Source organism: Salmo salar, chromosome 01 (genome assembly GCF_965601325.2).
Source record: "Salmo salar chromosome 01, fSalSal1, whole genome shotgun sequence".
NCBI lineage: Eukaryota > Metazoa > Chordata > Actinopteri > Salmoniformes > Salmonidae > Salmo > Salmo salar.
In genome coordinates this window covers 136,957,361-136,980,280 of record NC_138291.1, presented here as the reverse complement: position 1 = coordinate 136,980,280, position 22,920 = coordinate 136,957,361, and the positions used below count along the sequence as shown (strand labels likewise).

The 22,920-nt window shown below is 44.6% G+C and overlaps 1 protein-coding gene across 3 annotated transcripts in view; it reads left to right on the top strand.

The window, feature by feature from the left end:
* Positions 1-2,908: 2,908 nt before the first annotated feature.
* Positions 2,909-22,920, top strand: part of rc3h2 (ring finger and CCCH-type domains 2) — a 41,013-nt gene continuing 21,001 nt past the window's right edge. For 2 of the 3 annotated variants that reach the window (XM_014125889.3, XM_014125877.3), the window contains exon 1: positions 20,612-21,037. The gene's annotated coding sequence lies outside the window, so the exon portion shown is untranslated. Of the gene's footprint in view, positions 3,247-20,611; positions 21,038-22,920 lie in introns of those variants that run through there. The other variant, XM_082978827.1, reaches the window with a different exon arrangement.

Here is a 22,920-nt window from a genome sequence, read left to right as displayed (position 1 = left end):
AGATGCGATTCGCCGCCTGGTTATCAGAAGGGGGAAAGGAGAAGATTAATTGTGTGTCGTCTGCATAGCAATGATAGGAGAGACCATGTGAGGATATGACAGAGCCAAGTGACTTGGTGTATAGCGAGAATAGGAGAGGGCCTAGAACAGAGCCCTGGGGGACACCAGTGGTGAGAGCGCATGGTGCGGAGACAGATTCTCGCCACGCCACCTGGTAGGAGCGACCTGTCAGGTAGGACGCAATCCAAGCGTGGGCCACGCCGGAGATGCCCAACTCGGAGAGGGTGGAGAGGAGGATCTGATGGTTCACAGTATCAAAGGCAGCAGATAGGTCTAGAAGGATGAGAGCAGAGGAGAGAGAGTTAGCTTTAGCAGTGCGGAGAGCCTCCGTGACACAGAGAAGAGCAGTCTCAGTTGAATGCCCAGTCTTGAAACCTGACTGATTAGGATCAAGAAGGTCATTCTGAGAGAGATAGCAGGAGAGCTGGCCAAGGACGGCACGTTCAAGAGTTTTGGAGAGAAAAGAAAGAAGGGATACTGGTCTGTAGTTGTTGACATCGGAGGGATCGAGTGTAGGTTTTTTCAGAAGGGGTGCAACTCTCGCTCTCTTGAAGACGGAAGGGACGTAGCCAGCGGTCAAGGATGAGTTGATGAGCGAGGTGAGGAAGGGGAGAAGGTCTCCGGAAATGGTCTGGAGAAGAGAGGAGGGGATAGGGTCAAGTGGGCAGGTTGTTGAGCGGCCGGCCGTCACAAGACGCGAGATTTCATCTGGAGAGAGAGGGGAGAAAGAGGTCAAAGCACAGGGTAGGGCAGTGTGAGCAGGACCAGCGGTGTCGTTTGACTTAGCAAACGAGGATCGGATATCGTCAACCTTCTTTTCAAAATGGTTGACGAAGTCATCCGCAGAGAGGGAGGAGGGGGGGGGGGGAGGGGGAGGAGGATTCAGGAGGGAGGAGAAGGTAGCAAAGAGCTTCCTAGGGTTAGAGGCAGATGCTTGGAATTTAGAGTGGTAGAAAGTGGCTTTAGCAGCAGAGACAGAAGAGGAGAATGTAGAGAGGAGTGAGTGAAAGGATGCCAGGTCCGCAGGGAGGCGAGTTTTCCTCCATTTCCGCTCGGCTGCCCGGAGCCTTGTTCTGTGAGCTCGTAGTGAGTCGTCGAAGCCACGGAGCAGGAGGGGAGGACCGAGCCGGCCTGGAGGATAGGGGACAGAGAAAATCAAAGGATGCAGAAAGGAAGGAGAGGAGGGTTGAGGAGGCAGAATCAGGAGATAGGTTGAAGAAGGTTTGAGCAGAGGGAAGAGATGATAGGATGGAAGAGGAGAGAGTAGCGGGAGAGAGAGAGCGAGGGTTGGGACGGCGCAATACCATCCGAGTAGGGGCAGAGTGAGAAGTGTTGGATGAGAGCAAGAGGGAAAAGGATACAAGGTACTGGTCGGAGATTTGGAGGGGAGTTGCAATGAGATTAGTGGAAGAACAGCATCTAGTAAAGATGAGGTCAAGGGTATTGCCTGCCTTGTGAGTAGGGGGGGAAGGTGAGAGGGTGAGGTCAAAAGAGGAGAGGAGTGGAAAGAAGGAGGCAGAGAGGAATGAGTCAAAGGTAGACGTGGGGAGGTTAAAGTCACCCAGAACTGTGAGAGGTGAGCCATCCTCAGGAAAGGAACTTATCAAGGCGTCAAGCTCATTGATGAACTCTCCAAGGGAACCTGGAGGGCGATAAATGATAAGGATGTTAAGCTTGAAAGGGCTGGTAACTGTGACAGCATGGAATTCAAATGAGGAGATAGACAGATGGGTCAGGGGAGAAAGAGAGAATGTCCACTTAGGAGAGATGAGGATTCCAGTGCCACCACCCCGCTGGCCAGATGCTCTCGGGGTATGCGAGAACACATGGGCAGACGAAGAGAGAGCAGTAGGAGTAGCAGTGTTATCTGTGGTAATCCATGTTTCCGTCAGCGCCAGGAAGTCTAGGTACTGGAGGGTAGCATAGGCTGAGATGAACTCAGCCTTGTTGGCTGCAGACCGGCAGTTCCAGAGGCTGCCGGAGACCTGGAACTCCACGTGGGTCGTGCGCGCTGGGACCACCAGGTTAGAGTGGCAGCGGCCACGCGGTGTGGAGCGTTTGTATGGCCTGTGCAGAGAGGAGAGAACAGGGATAGACAGACACATAGTTGACAAGCTACAGAAGTGTTGTTTCTTGTATTATTGTCTCCTGTGTCTTTAGAGAACTGTTTCACTTTGATATCCTTTTTCTTCTGTCCTGATTTTCTCTTTCTTTTCTTCTGTTAACTAGATATTCTTTGTTATTCTTCGTTAGCTAGCTAGCTTCTTCCAAAAGAGTCCCTAGCAACTGCTTAGCAACTGGTAAACAATTCTGCTTGCTAAGATAACTACAATGTTATGAAAAATAGTTATTTTTCAAAAGCCTATCTTCTTTGTTTGTTGCTTGTCTTTTCTCCTATTCAGTCTTGCAGTTAAATAAAGTTTAAAAAAATAATTAAAAATGTTTTAAATATTGCAGTTGTGGTTCCGTGGATGTCTGTGAAAAATAAAATTAATTGGTGGTGGTGAGTTAATTAATATAAATATAAACTATGCACATTATGACTTTCATTAACACTTGATGCAGGTGTTACGCAGAAGTTAGTAATGCGTTGGTATCATGTCATGACAGTCAGACACATAACGCAGGAGTCAAGCAGTGTCATGGTAATCAAGTCATGTCAGGTGGTACGGTTGCCCAGGCTTATATATGTCCCTTATCACCCCCCATAGCAGCGGTCTCTGCTTAGTTTGGCAGCAGCGCGAGTGTGAGAGGGAGATGCCCGTGTGTTGGCGGTTTACCGGATCTTTTTTCTGTAGTTTTCTTAAAGATCACTCCGCGACACACTCGATGCGGCGCTGTCGTTCAGCAGCAGATGACGCGCTGTCTGCGGCTGACTTGTCATTCCCACTCGCAATCACCGCTGTCATCAAAATGGACTTATGCTAGCAACAAGTTCTGACTGAACTCAATTGTCATGAAACCCATATACAGCGATTCGTTTTTCTCTCTTTCACACAAACTTATAACGAGGAGCGACCACAATATGTTTTGTGCGGGGAAATGCTTAGTAACGAGTCTCTCAAAACGAACGAATTACTAAAACGACGTGTCCTGACCAAACATCCTCAGCATGATGGTAAACCCAGGGAGTTATTTGAGAACAGGGCAGAATGCTACAGGAAACAGTGCTTCGACAGTGGAAAAGTAAGTCAGATAGCAAGGCTTTGTTGTCGTTTCTAACAGGTGATGATAAAAATAAATAAGTGAGTACTACCTAACTCTCATCGTAGTAGATGTGAGTTTCTCTTTCAAACAATCCCCTGGCCTTGTACACAGCTAATAGCTAACATTCGCCAAAGCAAGCTAGCTACTGATAGTGCAACCCTAGTAACAGTAACGTTACAGATGAAGATTAAAATTTATCAGGCCTACTGTACATCTTACTGTAGAAATTATTGTTTAAAACTAGTCTAGGTTGGAACTGTTGCTGTTAAAATACAATCATATTTTTTTATTCTTAACTGGAATAAACTGATTGAAGCAAGATGCTTTTTGAGGCAAACACACTCGTTCTGGGTTGTTCATCTACAGCTGGAAGCGGTCTCCTACCTGACTGAGAAAGCAGTAGATGTTCTGGTCCAGGCTGGCACCTATGCGAGTCAGGGTTCTCAACTCTGGCGTACTTAAAAAAAACAAGTACAGAAACAGTTTGAAGGCTGAGTATGACCTCAGTGTTACACTTGCAAAAACGGAGCCCAGAATATACATGCTTGTAGATAACTTCAACCAGCCACACACCTCTCATTAGGACTGTGTGTGTGTGTGTGTGTGTGTGTTTGTTTGTTTGTTTGTTTGTTTGTTTGTTTGTTTTCTGGTCTACTACAATAATTTCTACAGTAATATGTACAGTAGGCCTGATCATTTTTCATCTGTACTGTTACTTAGGGTTGTACTGTCAAAAACTGAGCCTGTGTGTTTGTTCTGTTGTACATCTGTGTGACGTGATCAATCAGTTTATTCCAATTCAGAATGAAAAGGATTTATTGTATTTTAATAGCAACAGTTCCAACCTAGACAGATATGTAAGAGTGTGTTTAATGGTGGAAAATAAACATGAATAGATATTTATATGGATATTTAATGTCATTGTTATTTGTTTTTGTCTATATTGCATTTGTTTTAGGCATAATGAAATGTACCGATATTTATTTATTGTTGCATATTTTCCTAAGCTTGGGTCCCAGGAAAACCCAGAATTTTTAATTTGGGTCCCAGGCTGAAAAAGTTTAAGAGCCCCTGAAGTAGAGGAAAACTAGCTGGTCCGGCCAGCTGTTGTGTGTAGGCTGCTCCCTGTTTTATGATTAGTTTGCGTTTGCGAGATTGAAAACATTTGCAAAATATTTGCAATACAACACTTCCTAACATCCTTGCACTAACATCACCAAAAGAATTGCATTTGAGTGACCAAAACATCATCCATACAATTATTTCCCCATTCAAATGATCAGACTTGGAGAAAATGTACTTTTTTTCTCATCTCTAACTGTTACTCCTGCTCCCGCTCTTCCCTCCTGGCGCAGGCTCCCCCGCATTGAGCACTTCCGCCATCATTACGCACGCCAGCCTCCCCCCCCCCGTCACGCGCATCAGCGATTACTGGACTCACCTGGACTCAATCACCTCTGTCATTACCTTCCCTATATCTGTCTGGTTACCCGCTCTGTTCCCTGCTCCAGCATTAATTGTCGTTTGTCGTTGTTTACCCGTGTACTGACGCTGTTCCTGAATAATTGTTGACTCGCCGTACCTGCTTCTCATTTCCCGGCATCGGTCCTTAAACCAGCTATCAGTAAGGCTGAAGGACAGGCTAGGTGAGCACAGCAAAATCACATCCTATCATACTTCACATTATGGTTTCACAAATGATGTGTTGTTTGTTCAATGGTTTGCTCACATGTTTATGTTTTTGTTGTGTGTGTGTGCAGAGAGAGTCTGAGGACGGCAGTGTCTGTTAATCACTCAGGGATAAATAGAGAGGCAGAGCTCAGAGTTTGTCAGAAGGCTGACCTGACAGGGTCACGCACAGGACCAAGCAGGAGAAGGTCCGCAGCATTTTACCCTTTATTACAAATGGACGAACACAAAGATGCTCAATACTGTTTTGAAGACCTAAACTCTTCTTGCTGAAAGGTGTTGCTATCGACATCTATTTACATAACACTGTACATCTTCTTATTGATTTCAGCAGTTACAGTATTTTTTAACATACTGGTGATCATCTCCATCTCTCACTTCAAGCAGCTCATCACTCCACCAACCTGCTCACCTTCTCTGGCTGTGGAAGATCCCCTGGTGGGGCTGATTGTGATACCAGTAGCGACAGTAGCAGTAATGGAATCATCCTAAGTTTTTGGGAAATATTCCTGTGAATGTTTTCTCTACATTGGTTATGTAATTCTTTCTTCATCTTTGGGCAATTTGGTCTTGATATCTAGTGACCGCTATGTTGATGTGTGTGATCCCTTGTTGTACCACTCTAAAATAACAATATCAAGAATTATACTACTGGTGGGTCTAATCCTGAATGCTGATTGGTTAAAACCGCATTCCAACCAGTGTCTATTCCACAAGTTATCACTGGCTAAATCTATGACATTAAAATGCCTATTTACTCTATTCCATCTGGCAGCAGAATCAACTGTCTCATCAGCCCAGCCAGGCAATTTATAAACTTGATCTCTACTATAAAAAGCATGTAGACATTATCTCACATTTCTTTTACACTTTAGTTTTCAACTATAAACCTTGCTGTCTGTCTCTCCGACGTTTCATTTTTATGGATATATACAAAGAAATGTCAAATGAAGTGCAGCTAGTACATTTTCTATGCCAGGCAAAATCACACCTCATTAGCTCATTGTTATGGATGTATCTGAAAATGTCACAAAAAAACTGCTTAAACAAATGCAAATGCAGCTACTGTTGTTATTCTGGCTGCACTGTTTGACGTGACTAAGTTAATCGTAGCTGGCTGGCTGGCTAGCAAGCAAGGGATAAGAACCTTGCCAGCCAGTATGGCTATGGGACATTTATGACAAACGACTGGGTCTCGTCCAAAAGACTGAACGACTGGAGCGCGTCTCTGGCAACCAAACCGATAGAACGAACGACCAGCCGGCTTGGGAAGCAACCATAGATTTGAGTCGGGACTATATCTTGTGGAAGGAGGAAATAGTATGAATAAATTAACCCGTTGTAGAAAAGTGATAATGCTCTCGAAGTTGGTGTTTGGAGGATATATTACCATGGTTTGTCGGCTCTCGACTTCGTCTCAGGCCTAACACCGGTGCCAATATATCCTCCAAATACCGGCATCTCAGGGTTTATCACTTAATTATGCGTTGTATATCTATTACCTGGTGGTGTTGTATCGTATACAGTGCTGCTATTGTAAATGACTCTGCAAATGTACAGGTACCCAGGAGGTGTTTTAAATAATGTTTTATTGTTGAAGGATTTAACTGGAGTAGCATCATTGACCTTTTAATTACGATGGTTGTCCCGTGCTCTATTATTATAAGGCTTTATTTTTCAAAAGAGGCTGGCACCAAGTCTGGTCTTAAAATCGTACAGGCAAATAAGTCTGAGGGAAGAGCAGCAAAAACTCTAGGTATTGTTGTTTTCAACTGTCTTGCTGGATTCCCGCCCAAAATTATACATTTTTCATTCTCCAATCATCACCGTACATCTTTCTGCCACTTGTTAATTCCTTTATTAATCCAATACTTTATGCTTTATTTTATCCATGGTTCAAAGTGACAGCTAGACATAATTTTACTCTGAAGTTGAAGCGTTCATAGTTCCTACCTTTTTATTCCTAAATTTGACATACACAGGGTTGATATTGTTATGTTAATACATCTAGACGTTCCGCTAGCGGAACACCTGCTCCAATATCCAATGATAGGCGTGGCGCGAATTACAAATTCCTCAAAAATACAAAAACTTCAATTTTTCAAACATATGACTATTTCACAGCATTTTAAAGACAAGACTCTCCTTTATCTAACTACACTGTCCGATTTCAAAAAGGCTTTACAGCGAAAGCAAAACATTAGATTATGTCAGCAGAGTACCAAGCCAGAAATAATCAGACACCCATTTTTCAAGCTAGCATATAATGTCACAAAAACCCAGAAGACAGCTAAATGCAGCACTAACCTTTGATGATCTTCATCAGATGACACACCTAGGACATTATGTTATACAATACATGCATGTTTTGTTCAATCAAGTTCATATTTATATCAAAAAACAGCTTTTTACATTAGCATGTGACGTTCAGAACTAGCATACCCCCCGCAATCTTCCGGAGGAATTTGCTAACAATTTACTAAATTACTCACGATAAACGTTCACAAAAAGCATAACAATTATTTTAAGAATTATAGATACAGAACTCCTCTATGCACTCGATATGTCCGATTTTAAAATAGCTTTTTGGTGAAAGCACATTTTGCAATATTCTAAGTACATAGCCCAGCCATCACGGGCTAGCTATTTAGACACCCGGCAAGTTTAGCACTCACCAATATCAGATTTACTATTATAAAAGTTTGATTACCTTTTGTTGTCTTCGTCAGAATGCACTCCCAGGACTGCCACTTCAATAACAAATGTTGGGTTGGTCCAAAATAATCCATCGTTATATCCGAATAGCGACGTTTTGTTCATGCGTCCCAGACACTATCCGAATGGTAAAGAAGGGTCGTGCGCATGGCGCAATTCGTGACAAAAAAAATCTAAATATTCCATTACCGTACTTCGAAGCATGTCAACCGCTGTTTAAAATCAATTTGTATGCCATTTTTCTCGTAGAAAAGCGATAATATTCCGACCGGGAATCTCCTTTTCGGCAAACAGAGGAAAAAATCACAAAGACGGGGGCGGCCAGGTCACGCGCCTAAGCCCACAGTCCCTTGATCGGCCACTTGAGAAAGGCGATAATGTGTTTCAGCCTGGGGCTGGGATGACGACATTCAGGTTTTTCCCGGGCTCTGAGCGCCTATGGACGACGTAGGAAGTGTCACGTTAGAGCAGAGATCCTTTGTAAAAGATAGAGATGGCAAAGAAGTTCCAGAAATGGTCATACAGGCCACTTCCTGTAAAGGAATCTCTCAGGTTTTGACCTGCCATTTGAGTTCTGTTATACTCACAGACACCATTCAAACAGTTTTAGAAACTTTAGGGTGTTTTCTATCCATATATAATAAGTATATGCATATTCTAGTTACTGGGTAGGATTAGTAACCAGATTAAATCGGGTACGTTTTTTATCCAGCTGTGAAAATACTGCCCCCTAGCCATAAGAGGTTAAACTACAGTGTATTGTTGATGTAATTGCTTTTTTCTTGTAACAATACACTGACATGACTTATCTCAGTTAACTGTTGTCATCATAGATACATGTGGCGTTGGTTCAGAATGTGGTGTTGATTCAGAATGTGATGTTGTTACAGAAGGATTTGGCAGGCAGAGGTCACCAAAGGTATTTTTATTTTTTTCATAATTTCTTAGCATCAAAATGATACATTCAACTTGAGTTGATTCACACAGGGTTCTTTGTTTTCAATGATCAAACCCTCTGATAATTCCATGATAAAAAGTATTCGAGCACTACATTTTGAGGACAAAGTTGAATCTGACTCAATGGTTAGTAATTGATAGCTATCTGTAAAGAATGAAATGATGAAAGAAATTATATTGCCCCAAAAGTTAAATAAAAACAATCACAGGATTGATATGGTTATTGTCACAAAAGTAGCATTATAGATGTACCTTGTGCCAAAGTTGGACATTTATTTTTTTTAATCAAATATCTTGGTGATATCTAGATGGTGAAAAAGACCATCCAGTTATTACCTAAAGAGGTTTGGGGGCTGTAGTTGAAGCTGTTGAGGGCTAACTTGATGGCTGATAGTTAATTATCCCCCCCCCCCCCCCCCTTTGTTTTCTTTATGTTCATTTATAATGGAATCACCTACATTTGGTTAAACAGCACTGAACTACACGTCATACTTCTCAGTCACGCAAGCAGTGAAAGGACTGGGATATTGATGTTCATTAACCAGTACTTGACACAGACATGGTGGTGTGGCAGGAAGATCGGTGTACCGTGAACCAAGAGGTTATGAGTTGAAATCCCAGGTGTAGACTGTTGAAAAATAAATACTGTATAAATGAACATGCGCAATGTTATCATGTATGTCAAATATGTATGTTGAACACACTGTACACTAGGTTAAAACCAGTGTGTGAGTATCACTAACCTTACCAACAGACAGAAAGCTATGAGTGGATCAGTCAGGGCCTTGATTGGCTTGGTAACAGTAACAAGTCGTGATGTTTAATGGAACTATATTTTTTGGAGGAGCATTTCTAGAACATGTCTAGAAAATGAATATTGTATATTCTGAGAACATGGCAACCATGTTCTGGGTATGTTCTGTTTTACATTAAGGGAATGTTCAAAAATGCTAAAAGGTTCTCAGAAAGTTTTTGCTAACATAGATAGAATGTTCCCCTAACTAATGGAAAACTGGACACTCAAACAGGGGTAACATTACAAAAACTTTCGCTCTCCCTAGAATTGTTAGCTGGGTCAGTGTGTGTGTCTCTCTCTCTCTTCTTGTGATGGCAGACATTGGCCGTGGTCGATAGCATCAAAACCGTGATGTATCATGGGTAAATTGTGACCGACTGTCTGATCTACAAATAATAATGAGCAGTTATGTATGTTGCATGTTGATTTGTAGATTAGTCAGTCTCGCCTTGCCTTTAAAGTCGGCTACAATGTTGAACTTGCCTATGTCAGCAGACAGTTGATCAGTGGCTTGCCTCAGATGTCTTTCTTGTACAGTATGTGTAGACTGCTCTCTAGTGGTGAAACCTTTATGTGACAGCTGATAAATAATAAAACTGTTACTCTTACAGCTTTAGTAATTTCATCATATTCCAGTGCTTGACTTGGACTCAAATATGTGCTGTGCCTGTACTCATTTTGGATGCCTGTTTACTCTTAGAAAAAACGTTCTTTGGGGTTCTATATTTTTTATATTTTTTTTTTACCATTATTTTACCAGGTATAACCCATTTAGGTTAGAAACCTCTTTTGCGAGGGCGACCTGGCAAGAAGGCAAAACAGGGAAATAGCAGCGTGTCCATAAAACATTACAGAAAAATACAGAATACACACAAAAGACAAAGTGTCACAAGTTAAAGATACAATTGAAGCTTAGAAACAACTTCAGTTGTCACAAACAGTCTTGTCGATCAGAGTCTTAAAAACAGGCAAAGACACTAACTCCTCTAACTTTAAAATCTTCTAAAGCATGTTCCAGGATGAAGGGGCATTGTGTGAAAAATATTGTTTCCCCATCTCAGTTCTAGCCTTAGGAACAGACAAGGACAGCAGCGACTGTGAACGAAGACCATATTGAGAGACTGATTTGGTCAGTAAAGAACAGAGATACAAAGGTAGTTGTCCCATCAATGCTTTGTACACAAAAGTGTACCAGTGCTTTAGCCTCCTGGTGGAAAGAGAGGTCCATTGCACCATAGCATACAAATCACAGTGATGGATAAGGGATCTAGCATTGGTAATGAATCTTAAAGCACCATGATACACTGTGTCCAGAGTTTTCAAGGGACTTGCTGAGGCCTGCATATAGACAATATCACCATAATCCAGCACTGATTAAAAAGGGCTTTGAACAAGATATTTTCTGACTAATATTGAAAGCAAGATTAGTTCCCGTAATAGAAACCCAATTTCAACTTCAGTTTCTTGGTCAAGGTATCAATGTGCTGTTTAAAATTCAACTTTTCATCTAACCAAATCCCAAGATACTTATAGGAGGTGACCCTATCAATTTGCTGGCTTGTTATAGTTAAAGTCTGCAAGTGACTCCATCTGTTAACTTTCAGGGAAGAGAAAACCATAAACTTTTCCTTTCATTAAGCACAAGCTTCAATTGGAAAAGCTGCCTTTGAATAACATCAAAGGCCAACTGTAAGTCCTGAAAAGCCTTCTCAATATTAGAATAAATAATTGTGTCATCAGCATACAGATGGAGATTTGCAGAGTCAACAGTCTTCCCTATATAATTTATATACAGTGTAAAAAGGATCGGACCTAATATTGAGCCCTGGGGAACTCCTTTTGGAGGCCTTCGAAACTCAGATTTCATACCCTCCTGAGCTACACACTGTGTTCTGTCAAAAAGGTAGTTTTGGAACCAATCCAATGCATCAACACATAAACCAACCTTTTTTAGTCTATACAACAGCAGGGCATGGTCAACACTGTCGAAGGCCTTCGATAAGTCAATAAAAAGTAAAATACAGTGATTTTTCTTGTACTGAGCATCTACAATATCACCTACAACCTTACTTACAGCAGTAATTATACTATGCTTGGCTCTAAAAAAGCGACTGGAATTGAGATACAGTGAAACTGAGTATAAAGAAAGTCTTTGAACTGTGAGTTCACCAGTTTTTCCCAAACTTTTGCCAGTGCAGGCAGTTTAGATATGGGACGATAGTTATCCAACTAGGACGGATTAAAAAACCTTAAAAAAAATATGATCTCAACATGTAAAGTGTTGGTCCAATGTTTCATGAGCTGCAATAAAAGATCCCAGGAATGTTCGAAAAACACAAAAATATAATTTCTCTCAAATTGTGTGCACAACTTTGTTTACATCCATGTTAGTGAGCATTTGTCATTTGCCAAGATAATCTATCCACCGGACAGGTGTGGCATAACAAGAAGCGGATTAAACAGCATGATCATTACACAGGTGCACCTTGTGCTGGGGACAATAAAAGGCCACTATGAAATGTGCAGTTTTGTCACACAACACAATGCCACAGATGTCTCTAGTTTTGGGGGTGCTTGAAATTGGCATGCTGACTGCAGGAATGTCCACCAGAGCTGTTGCCAGAGAATTGAATGTTCATTTCTCTACCATAAGCTCCAACATTGTTTTAGAGAAATTGGCAGTACGTCCAACCGGCCTCACAACCGCAGACCACGTGTAACCACGCCAGCCCAGGACCTCCACATCCGACTTTTTCTCCTGCGCTATCGTCTGAGACCAGCCACCTGGACAGCTGATGAAAATGTGTGTTCGCATAACCAAAGAATTTCTGCACAAACTGTCAGAAACCATCTCGGGGAAGCTCATCTGCGTACTCGTTGTCCTCACCAGGGTCTTGACCGGACTGCAGTTCGGCGTTGTAACTGACTTCAGTGGGAAAATGCTCACCTTTGAGAAGTGTGCGCTTCGCGGATGAATCCCAGTTTCAACTGTACCGGGCAGATGGCAGACATGGCGTCGTGTGGGTGAGAGGTTTGTTGATGTCAAAGTTGTGAACAGAGTGCCCCATGGTGGCGGTGGGGTTATGGTATGAGCAGGCATAAGCTACGGACAACAAACACAATTGCATTTTCTCAATGGCAATTTGAATGCACAGAGATACCGTGACGAGATCCTTAGGCCCATTGTTGTGCCATTCATCCGCCACCATCACCAGCATGTTTGGGATGCTCTCGATCGACGTGTACGACAGCATGTCCCAGTTCCCGCCAATATCCAGCCACTTTGCACAGACATTGAAGAGGAGTGGGAAAATATTGACAGGCCACAATCAACAGCCTGATCACCTCTATGCGAAGGAGATTTGTCACACTGCATGAGGCAAATGGTGATCATACCAGATACTGACTGGCTTTCTGATCCACGCCCCTATCTTTTTTCTCAAGGTATCTGTGACCAACAGATGCATATCTGTATTCCCAGTCATGTGAAATCCATAGATTAGGACCTAATTTATTTATTTCAATTGACTGATTTCCTTATATGAACTGTAATTCAGTAAAATCTTTGAAATTGTTGCATGTTGAATTTATGTTTTTGTTCAGTGTACCCAGTGAAGACAAAGAACCTTGAGGCTTCTATCACTATTTCAGTGTAATGGGTATTTTAGAAAACAACAGCTAACAAAAGCTAACCTATTCACATCAAACTCTGAAATGACAGCTAACATTTCATTTGAATTTGTTTTTGCTTTTTTGCATTGATATTTATATCCATATTACTGATGTGGCTGCATGATTTTGCCTGGTCATGAAAATGGCTAGCTGACGTCCGACACCGTTAGCTCTCTATGGCAGGGGGAAGATCAAATTCATAATTTGCAACATTGTTGCCGAGGTCTGAGTGGCAGACGGCAAGGTTCATACAAACCTGTGCTGTTGCAAACTAAATGCTTGGCAAGAGGAAATAATGTGTTTAATAAAAGCATACACTTAGACAAATACCACGTGCCATTCCAGCATGACCACGCAAGAGGATGGCGGTTAAAACCAACTTCCTCCTCTCAATTAGCACGTTATTTTTCAATGTAAATAAAACAGTTTAGAAAGCAAATGCCTCATGCTGAAAAGAGATTGCTAATCTGTCTGTAGAACCAATGGAAACCATTTTTTCTCAGCAACTCCCAATCTTGAGCGAACAGTAGCATTGTTTTTCAAAGTAGCTTATCTTGAGATAGGCAAAAAAAATGTTACTTTTATTTAACGAGGCAAATCAGTTAAGAAAGAAATCTTACATTTAGCAGACACTCTTATCCAGAGCGACTTTTTTCCCGTACTGGTCCCCCGTGGGAATCGAACCCACAACCCTGGCGTTGCAAACACCATGCTCTACCAACTGAGCCACACGGGACCATGTTTACAACAACCTAGGAACCTAGGAACAGTGGCTTAACTGCTTTGTTCAGGGGCAGAACAACAGATTGTTTTCCTTGTCAGCTCGGGGATTCAATCTAGCAACCTTCTGGTTACTAGTCCAACACTCTGGTTACTAGTCCAACACTCTAACCACTAGGCTACCTGCCGCCCCATGTAGGCTATTGCCACAAGGAGTGCATCGGCCATCACTGGTGAGTAGCCTATGGCTTCATCTTCATCATTCGGTGAGTCCGTGTGCCTCTGGAAAGTTTATTTAGTAGCCTACTGTAGCCTATAATATACAGTAGGCCTATATACATTGAGTGTACAAAACATTAGGAACACCTGCTCTTTCCATGTGTCACGACTTCCGCCGAAGTCGGCTCCTCTCCTTGTTCGGGTGGCGTTCAGCGGTCGACGTCACCGGCTTTCTAGCCATCACTGCTCCATTTTTCATGTATCCATTTGTTTTGTCTTGTTCCCTGCACACCTGGTTTTCAATCCCCAATCAATCTACATGTATTTATTCCTCTGTTCCCCATCATGTCTTTGTGAAAGATTGTTTGTGTTACGTGTTATTTGTTGACGCGCCAGACTGGTTTGTTTTTTCCGGGGTATTTCACGAAGAAGTTTATTGTTAAACATAATTCTTGTGACTGTTTTGCACGTTTTGCCCTTTTGCCTCAATAAATTGTGCGCCTGTTCACAAATCTCTGCTCTCCTGCACCTGACTTTGCTACCAGTATGCACACACCTGACCGAAATGTTCACCTACCACGGAGTTAGCAGGAGCTTGTACCCCGGTCAGAGGAGTCGAGGAGCGCGTCCAGGAACTCGCGGCAATGCTACATCATCTCGGTGCCATGATGGATCGCGTTGTCCAGACCATGGACCGCTGGGAGAGACAGGAAGTCTCTCCAGTGCCTCGACCAGTGCAACCGGGGTTACCTCTACCCGTCCCGTCCGGATCCAGCTCCAGTGGGATGCGTCTCTCCCTTCCCAGGGAGTATGATGGGACGGCCGCACAGTGCCAGGGGTTCCTTTTACAACTGGACCTATACCTGGCCACCGTTCACCCAGCTCCCTCAGGAAGGGAGAGAGTATCCGCCCTCGTCTCATGCCTCTCAGGGAGAGCTCTGGAGTGAGCAAACGCCGTGTGGGGAGAGGAAGACGCGGCGTTGGACCACTTCGAGGAGTTCACCCGCTGCTTCCGGGCCGTCTTTGACCATCTGCCCAAAGGTAGAGCGGCGGGGGAACGACTCTTCCATTTGAGGCAGAGGATGAGGAGCGCACAGGATTTTGCGCTGGAGTTCCGGACCTTGGCCGCCGGAGCAAGATGGAACGACAGGGCCCTCATCGACCACTATCGATGCAGCCTGCGTGAGGATGTCCGACGGGAGTTGGCCTGCAGGGATGCCACCATCACCTTTGACCAACTGGTGGATCTGTCCATCCGGTTGGATAACCTGCTGGACATCCGTGGACGTCCTGAGGGGGCTCTGTCGGAACCATCTCCCAGCACTCCCGCTCTGGTGCCCATGGAGTTGAGAGGGGCTGCGTGTAGGGAGGCTGGAGGAGGGGCCTTCACGTGCACCATCTGTGGCCGCAGAGGGCACACTGCCGGTCGGTGCCGGGTTGGTCCCTCTGGGCGTCGAGGCAGCAGTCAGGGCACTCTGGCGTCACTCCAGGTGAGTCTGCACCACTCTCATCCAGAGTCCTCTGTTGTCCACCTGTTTGTACCTGTTTGTTTCCCTGAGTTCTCCCTGCATTCCCAGCATAACGCGTTCGTTGATTCAGGCGCAGCTGGGAATTATATCGACAGAGTGTTAGCTCTTAGTTTAGGGATCCCCATTATTCCTGTAGATAGACCTTTCCCGGTTCACGCTCTGGATAGTCGACCATTACGATCCGGACTAATCAGGGAAGCCACCATCTCCCTGAGACGCAGGGGGGTTACGAGGAGAGAATCAGTCTCTTTCTCATTGACTCTCCTGCGTTTCCCATGGTACTAGGCCTTCCCTGGTTGGCTCGTCATAACCCCACCATTTCCTGGCAACAGAGGGCTCTCACGGGGTGGTCGCGAGAGTGCTCGGGGAGGTGTGTAGGGGTTTCCGTTGGTGCTACCACGGTGGAAAGTCCAGACCAGGTCTCCACCGTGCGCATTCCCCCAGAATATGCCGATTTGGCTCTCGCCTTCTGTAAAAAGAAGGCGACTCAATTACCCCCCCATTGACGGGGGGATTGTGCGATAAATCTCCTGGTAAACACTGCACTTCCCAGGAGTCACATGTATCCCCTGTCGCAAGCGGAGACGGTGGCTATGGAGACATATGTCTTCCGAATCCCTGTGTCAGGGGTACATTCGGTCCTCCACTTCACCCGGCTCCTCGAGTTTCTTTTTTGTGAAGAAGAAGGATGGAGGTCTGCGCACGTGCATTGACTATAGAGGTCTCAATCAAATCACGGTGAAGTACAGTTACCCGCTACCTCTTATCGCCACGGCAATTGAGTCAATACACGGGGCGTGCTTCTTCACTAAACTGGATCTCAGGAGTGCGTACAATCTGGTGCGTATCCGGGAGGGAGACGAGTGGAAGACGGCGTTTAGTCCCACCTCAGGGCATTATGAGTACCTCGTTATGCCGTACGGGTTGATGAATGCTCCATCAGTCTTCCCGGCCTTTGTAGATGAGATTTTCAGGGACCTGCACAGGCAGGGTGTAGTGGTGTATATTGATGACATTCTGATATACTCCGCTACACGTGCCGAGCATGTGTCCTTGGTGCGCAAGGTACTTGGATGACTGTTGGAGCATGACCTGTACGTCAAGGCTGAGAAATGCCTGTTCTTTCAGCAGGCCCTCTCCTTCCTAGGGTATCGCATTTCCACATCAGGGGTGGAGATGGAGAGTGACCGCATAGCAGCCGTGCGTAATTGGCCGACTCCCACCACGGTAAAGGAGGTGCAGCGATTTTTAGGGTTTGCCAATTACTACCGGAGATTTATCCGGGGTTTTGGCCAGGTGGCTGCTCACATTACCTCACTGCTGAAGGGGGTCCTGTACGTCTGCAGTGGTCGGTTGAGGCGGACAGGGCTTTTGGGCACCTGAGAGCTCTGTTTACCTCGGCTCCTGTGCTGGCCCATCCGGATCCCTCTTTGGCATTCATAGTGGAGGTGGACACGTCCGAGGCTGGGATTGGAGCCATGCTCTCTCAGTGCTCGGGCACGCCACTGAAGCTCTGCCCCTGTGCTTTCTTCTCGAAGAAGTTCAGCCCGGCGGAGCGGAACTATGATGTGGGGGACCGGGAGCTTTTGGCTGTGGTCAAGGCTTTGAAGGCGTGGAGACATTGGCTTGAGGGGGCTAAACACCCTTTCCTCATCTGGACTGACCACCGCAATCTGGAGTACATCCGGGCAGCTAGGAGACTGAATCCTCGTCAGGCAAGGTGGGCCATGTTCTTTACCCGTTTTGTGTTTACCCTGTCTTACAGACCAGGTTCCCAGAATGTGAAGGCAGACGCACTGTCCCGGCTGTATGACACAGAGCAGCGGCCCATGGATCAGACTCCCATTCTCCCGGCCTCCTGCCTGGTAGCGCCGGTCGTGTGGGAGCTGGACGCGGACATTGAGCAGGTGTTGCGTACAGAGCCCGCTCCACTCCAGTGTCCCGTCGGGCGTCAGTACGTTCCGTCTGCTGTCCGTGACCAGTTGATCTATTGGGCCCACACATCACCCTCCTCTGGTCATCCGGGGATCGGTCGGACGGTGCGCTGTCTGACTGGGAAGTACTGGTGGTCCACCTTGGCTCGGGACGTGAGGGTTTATGTTTCCTCCTGCTCGGTGTGCGCCCAGTGTAAGGCTCCTAGACACTTGCCCAGAGGTAAGCTACATCCCTTACCCGTTCCACAACGGCTTTGGTTACACCTGTCGGTGGATTTTCTAACGGATCTTCCTCCCTCACAGGGAAACACCACGATCCTGGTCGTTGTGGATCGTTTCTCTAAGTCCTGTCGTCTCCTCCCTCTGCCCGGTCTCCCTACGGCCCTACAAACTGCGGAGGCCCTGTTTGCACACGTCTTCCGGCACTACGGGGTGCCAGAGGATATAGTGTCTGATCGAGATCCCCAGTTCACTTCGAGAGTTAGGAGGGCGTTCATGGAACGTTTGGGGGTCTCGATCAGCCTCACCTCGGGTTTCCACCCCGAGAGTAATGGGCAGGTGGAGAGAGTGAAGCAGGATGTGGGCAGGTTTCTGCGGTCCTATTGCCAGGACCGGCCGGGGGAGTGGGTGGCGTTCGTGCCCTGGGCAGAGATGGCGCAGAACTCACTCCGCCACTCCTCCACTAACCTCTCCCCCTTTCAGTATGTATTGGGGTACCAGCCGGTTCTGGTACTGCGGCATCAGAGTCAGACCGAGGCTCCTGCGGTGGACGATTGGTTCAGACACGCGGAGGAGACCTGGGAAGCTGCCCATGGTCACCTCCAGCAGGCCGCACTGCACCAAAAGACCAGCACGGACCGTCACTGCAGTGAGACCCCGGTGTTCGCACCGGGGGACAGGGTCTGGCTCTCAATTGAGACTTGGATTGTGTATGTGTGCCATTCAGAAGGTGAATGGGCAAGACAAATATTTATGTGCCTTTTAACGGGGTATGGTGGTATGTGCCAGGTGCACCGGTTTGTGTCAAGAACCGCAACGATGCTTTTTCATGCTCAACAGTTTTCCGTGTGTATCAAGAATGGTCCAACACCCAAAGAACATTCAGCCAACTTGGCACAAATGTGGGAAGCATTGGAGTCAACATGGGCCAGCATCCCAGTGGAATGCTTTCGACACCTTGTAGAGCCCGTACCCCGACGATTTGAGGCTGTTCGGATGGCGAAAGGGGGTGCAACACAAAATTATGAAGGTGTTCCTAATTTTTATACACTCAGTGTATAGTATTGTGAATGTGCATAGAGTCAGTGCAGGTAGTCCGGGTAACCATTAATTAACTATTTAACAGTCTTATGGCTTGGGGGTAGAAGCTGTCTATGAGCCTGTTGGTCCAACAGCCGATGTTCCGGACCTGTTTAGCAGAGTGAACAGTTTATGGATTGAATTGTTGGAGTCTTTGTCGATTTTTCAGCCCTTCCTCGACACCGCCTGATATAGAAGTCCTGGATGGCAGGGAGTTTTGCCCCAGTGATGTACTAGGCTGTCCGCACCACCCTCGATAGCGCTTTTCGGTCGAGGGTGGTGCATTTGCCATACCAAGCGGTGATGCAGCCAGTCAAGATGCTCTTGATGGTGAAGCTGTATAACTTTTTGAGGATACGAGGGCCCATGCCAAATCTTTTCAACCTCCGAGAGGGGAGAGATGCTGTCATGCCCTCTTCACGAGATGTTGGCATGGAGATGTTGTTGCCTACCCTGTTTTGGATTTGGTTTTCGTTTTACTACTTGACTTGCGAACCACATAATAATATATTCTTATGCTGGTTGACAAATCAGACTTTGCACACGTTAGGTCAGTTTACCAATATGCCGTTACCTGTCTATATGAATATTGCGTAATGTCTCATTGATTAAATGTGTGTCTGTTTAAATCAGCAGTTCTTTTGTAGTCCGTAGTGGTTTTGACTGCATATTGTGTTGTAGACTTTTATAGATGGCCACAAGGTGGCACCTGCAGTATTTGGATGATGGGAATTTCTTTCTGACATTTCACTTGGAATGAAGCCTTACATGTAGACAAAGGGAACCTCCAAGACACATAATCCTGGATTAATGTTTGTGAGCGTAGGAATGGAATGGAATGTATGAATCAATATTTATATATGTATAAGTGACTGCTCTATAATACGTTGGTGTCTTTGTGTGTTGGTATGTAGGCTATGTGTTCTGCGTGAGTAAGATATAGAGAGTGAGGGAGAAAGTCATTATATGCCCCAGTTACAGTATATGGTCCGACGGCATCTGTGTGCCTCACTGAGCATGAATACTATATGAGTGGATTCATCAGCATGTCTGAGAGGGTTTCTTGCTCTTTCTCTCCCTCTCCCCTCCCTTCTTTCTCTCTCTCAGTCACTCTCTTCTCTTTCTCTTTTATCCCTTTGCTCCAGAAATGTCCAACACACTCAGCTCAGTGCAACCCAACACTTCTCTCATCCTCAGGGTCCCCTCAGAGAGGGACACAGGGTGACTGTAAAAGGGAGTAGCGTGTGGTCGTGTGTGTGTGTGTGTGTATGTGTAAAGTGCTGTTTAAGACCCTTTCATTATGAATGAGGAATGGAGGAGAGGGGAGCATCGGGCCTTCCGTTCTCCATCCTCTGAACCACGTTTCTGCCATTTCTACAGCATTACTACAATCAGTGCCAAAGCCTAGATCCCAGTAAGAGCTAACTCACTCAAGATGCTCATTAGGGTTGTTACAGGTAGATTCATTATTCTATTCATTATTCTATTCTGTTATTACACAGTAGCTTAATAGCGGATGTATTACAGAATGCTACAACATTCTGGATACACTGCACTTTTTCTTTCTCTTCAAGTTAAGTGGCTTATCTTGCATTAGATTATACTATTAGACAAATGAGATTAAAACTTAAGCAAGTGGAGACACTGAGACAGTCAATTCGATAGGGGGTTGCCATTATAGGGCCAAAACATGCATGGAGCATTGCGTCTAGCGGTCTTATCGCATCCTCTGTCTCTTTAAAAACGATGCAGCCCACGCCTCGAAAAGCGGCTTGTTCCGGCTTTGCCCCTTTACGTCTTTATCCTTGCCCATAACATGAAAATAGTACCACATACGCACAACCATTATAAACAAGGATTCGAGGTGAAATTGGAATATATATTATTTTGTACAGCTCGTTTTACCACAAAACACTCTCCTGTTGATCAAGACGCGCCTGCCCAAGGCACGCAGTTCAAAAACTGGAAGCGGAGTGATACAGTAGGCTACGCGATCGTTATACCCAGTTGTCAAACCGAGGTAGCGTACCTTTGAGCGAACATGTCGCATAGGATGGGAATGAATAGAGAAATTGGAGCAAATAGCAGTAAATTGATGTGCTGAAATGATGTTTTAAATACGGGGACTATATTATTGGTTTGATTGCTGTGGTTCCATTGCAACTGATGAAGATCTTTTCCGTTTGCTCTCTTGGACGATAAAAATATGATTATTATAGTACTCCGTTACAGTGCCTAAGGTAAGTGACAGCGAGAGGCGCGACTTTCAGCTTGTTGTCCCAATTATGATTTTTAGAGGTGTTGCATGCTGCCAAACAGTTTGTGGCACCTGATGATGGTCGAGTCCATACACAGTTATAGTAGTTGGCAACTGTTCACCTTCGTACTTAATATCTGCAGGCAGATCATTTATTATGGGGTACCATTACTGCATTTAGGAGCCATGCACGATTTCATCATGATAGGTCTATTTCAATATATATTTTTTGCATATAGGCCTATATACAGTCAGGAATGGAAACCTACTAAAAATAATTTGTCTTCAAAATTGGCATTGTCAAAATTGCCATTAGACCTAGCCTATTATTACATTAGGCTCCTTTGCACAGCGGCATCAGTGTAACAGATAATGTTAGACACTGTTACACAAAGAGGCTGTTCAATGAAGTTGCATAACAAAATGCATGCTCTGAGAATTACTGTGGCACCTACTTCCGTGTACAGTTTGATCTCTCAGGAGTGACATGTGCCAGTGCCACCCACTGCCAACGTAGCCTATCTATGCCAGAATGAATACACAAAAGGCCTTTTGAAATCAAAGTAAATACATCCTGATGTACAGCCTATAATGTGCCCCAGGCCAACTATCACTAGACCGACAATTGTAAAGTTGCACTTCTAGTTGTGTTTATAGAGTACTGCAGTTGTCTTATTTTTAAGATGATCATTTCAAATGGTTAATTTAATATAATACTTATATTAACCCTGAGATATGGAATATGTTTGAAAGTCCCTCTCCCAATGAAGTTGTGAAATAATGACTGAATAGAAATCCAAACTGATAAACAACAGTAGGAAATAAACAGTGTTGTTATTTTTTAACACAGGAAGAGGAAACAACGTCAAATAAAATCCAACGTTATTTGTCACTTGCTTTGTAAACAGCAGGGGTAGACTAACAGTGAAATGCTAACACGCGGAGTTAAAGATATAAAAAAAATGGAAATAGTGGCATGAGGAATAAATACACAGTGAATAACAAATAACAGCGAAGAGTAAAAAAATCATGGCTATATACAGGGAGCACCAGTACTAAGGCAATGTGCAGCGGTATGAGTAATTGAGGTAGATATGTACATATAGGTAGGTATGGATAAAGTGACTAGGCAACAGGATAGATACTAGACGTGCTTGTTGTTGTTTTTTCTACAAACACTTTGTTTTGAAAAGACCTTGATTGATTCTATTTCTCTGATGACTTGTTCAGAGCAAAGACCAAGCTATATCATCCAGGGGAATATAGTGTTGAACTCATTAAGGGGGTAGGGATTGAATAGGGATTAGGTTTGTGGCCGTCTTGTTTCATGACTCAAACAGACGTTAATGACAGTGACTCGTTTTATTGAAGCGCACTCGCAGTATTCCGTATTCTATATTTCATTGCCCTCCACAGAGATGTTTGTGTGAAATCTCAGCCCTGTCACCGGTTGAAATGTACTGTATTGTACTGTACTCTGAGGGCCTGGTTGGTAGAGTGATGGGGAGACTGGTGTCCTAAGGCCATGTCTGGAACAGCATGGTTTACTTGTGCAGGACAAGCCCAGCTGTCCTCTTTACAAGAGAATAGCCCCCTTCAAAACACACAGGCATTCGCGCGCGCGCGCACAGTCTAGAACCAGTGGTGTAAAGTATTTAAGTAACAATACTTTAACGTACTACTTAAGTCATTTTTTTGGGAGTACTTTACTATTTCTATTTTTGACTACTTTTTACATTCCTTAAGAAAATATTGTACTTTTTACTCCTTACATTTTCCTTGACACCCAAAAGTACTTGTTACATTTTGAATGCTTAGCAGGACAGGAAAATAGTCAAATTCACTCACTAAACAGAGAACATCCCT